Source organism: Sprattus sprattus (genome assembly GCF_963457725.1).
Source record: "Sprattus sprattus genome assembly, chromosome: 14".
Classification (NCBI taxonomy): Eukaryota; Metazoa; Chordata; class Actinopteri; order Clupeiformes; family Clupeidae; genus Sprattus; species Sprattus sprattus.
This window is the reverse complement of record NC_137912.1, coordinates 704,554-707,053: the sequence shown is the minus strand read 5'-3', so window position 1 is coordinate 707,053 and position 2,500 is coordinate 704,554. Positions and strand designations below refer to the sequence as shown.

General features: G+C 44.3%; 1 protein-coding gene across 3 annotated transcripts in view; it reads left to right on the top strand.

Moving 5' to 3' along the window:
• The window catches only part of LOC308375018 (ELKS/Rab6-interacting/CAST family member 1-like), a gene marked incomplete at its 3' end in the record, with an annotated part of 80,875 nt that overhangs the window by 50,738 nt on the left and 27,637 nt on the right, over positions 1-2,500 (top strand). The window lies entirely within an intron of this gene.

The window sequence follows — 2,500 nt, the reverse complement described above, 5'->3', positions numbered from 1 at the left end:
TGTGTTTTGTCTATCAGTGTGTGTTTGTCTGTCAGTGTGTGTTTGTCTATCAGTGTGTGTGTTTATATTACCTGTTTACTATCTAATAGAACACTTTCCCCTTTTAACAAGCTGAAAAATTCCATTTAATTGGTATGTGTGTGTGTGTGTGTGTGTGTGTGTGTTTTCTGATTAGAGATAATGTGTCTGTACAGACTGCTGAGAGTTGGCCAGTTTAAACACACACACACACACACAAACACACACACACACACTCTGCACGTGATTAAAGGCCTGAATAGAATAAGATCTTAAATTAACGATACACACACACACACACACACACACACACACACACACACACACACACACACACAAGAACCACACCCGTCTGGAGTAGAGAGATGGGGCATGATAAGAGCACTGAAAGCCAAGAAGGGTGTGTGTGTGTGTGTGTGTGTCTGTCTGTGTATCAGAGAGAGTTGGTGTGTGTGTGTGTGTGTGTGTGTGTGTGTGTGTGTGTGTGTGTGTGTGTGTGTGTGTGTGTGTGTGTGTGTGTATCAGAGAGAGTCTGTCTGTGTATCAATGTGTGTGTGTGTATCAGTGTGTGTCTGTTTGTGTCTGTGTATCAGAGAGAGTTGGTGTGTGTCTGTCTGTGTCTGTGTGTCAGTCTTTGTCTGTGTCTGTGTGTCAGAGAGTGTGTGTGTGTGTATCAGAGAGAGTTGGTGTGTGTCTGTTTGTGTCTGTGTGTCAGAGAGTGTGTGTGTGTGTATCAGAGTTGGTGTGTGTCTGTGTGTCTGTCTGTGTAAGAGGGAGATTTTGTGTATCTGTTTAAGTGTGTATGCGTGTGTAAAAAACATTGTGTGTGAGAGAGAGAGAAAGGGTGACTGAGTGTTCTCTGCGCACACACTCCCTGTCTGCTTACACACTCTCTGTCTGCACACACACACACACACACACACTGGCATATTTGTGGGTTGACTGGTTTTGATGAGGGGGATGTAACATTTTCTAATGTAATTCCTTGTAAATTCTGTGTGTCTGTGTCTGTGTCTGTGTCTGTGTCTGTATCAAGATTCCTCCCGCTCTCCGTCTTTTGCCAGACTGATGGGCTGCTGATGGGCTGCTCACACACTCTCACACACACACACACACACACACACACACACACACACACACACACACACACACACACACACACACGCACACACACATGCACACACAAATTTATAGTGCACTGCAGATATGATCATCCATTAACATAAAGAGTATGGCTGTCAACCGATACAAAATGTGAACTTAATAGGATTAATGACATGCTTTGTGAATAATTAAACTGAATTAATTGACGCTGATGTGAATTGACAGGTGCCAAGTGAAAGTAAACAAACCTTGGCAGTGTGATGTTCACCACACAATAATGGTGTGTGTGTGTTTGTGTGTGTGGGTGTCTGTGTGTGCTGAGACATTCAGCCCTATCACTGGTCGCTTCAATGACCTTTATTAAATGAAGATCTACTTTTCCTGATTCACCTCTCATAGTAGCTTCAGTAACACCACACACACACACACACACACACACACACACACACACACACACACCCAGCCAAGCTAACTAACTTCAGTAACAACTGAAGCACTGATCACATATCACTAGTTTTAAACCAACCAACTAGCTTCATACTAGCTTTCAAACGTGTTGTTTGCTTTTGCCTTTATAGTGTAGTTGTGTGAGTGAGTGAGTTGAGTGAGTGAGTGAGTGTGTGTGTGTGTGTGTGTGTGTGTGAGACTGTCTCTGTGTCTGTGTGCGAGTGTGTGTGAGTGAAAGTGTGTGTGCATTTCTAAAGTTTGCACCGCCCCAATGTTCCGAGGTCTGATATTTCTTTATCCTGACTGATGCAAAAAATGTAGATAATGTTAAGTCTGGGTTAGCAGTGTGTGTAGCCTGACGAAGACATCTGTGTAAGCATGTGTGTGTGTCTGTGTGTGTGTCTGTGTGTGTGTTAGCATGTGTGTGTGTGTAAGCATGTGTGTGTGTGTGTGTGTGTGTGTGTGTAAGCGTGTGTGTGAGTGTTAGCATGTGTGTGTGTGTAAGCATGTGTGTGTGTGTGTGTGTGTGTGTGTGTGTGTGTGTGTGTGTGTGTAAGCATGTATGTGTGTGTGTGTGTGTGTGTGTGTGTGTGTTGTGTTTGGCCGATGTTTCATGTTTGCGGAGGGTCAAACCTCTTATCTCTCCTCCTGATACACATGGCCGCCAAAACCTACACACACACACACACACACACACACACACACACACACACACACACACACACACACTTTCATTACAGCTCTCCCACATGCACACGGACACACACACGGACACACACACGGACACACACTGACACATACAAATACACACGGCAGCCAAAACCCACACACTTTCATTAAAGCACACACACCTTTACAAGGCTAGCAACATACACACACACACACTCACACACACTTTCATTAAAGCTCTCTCTCACAAACACACACACAC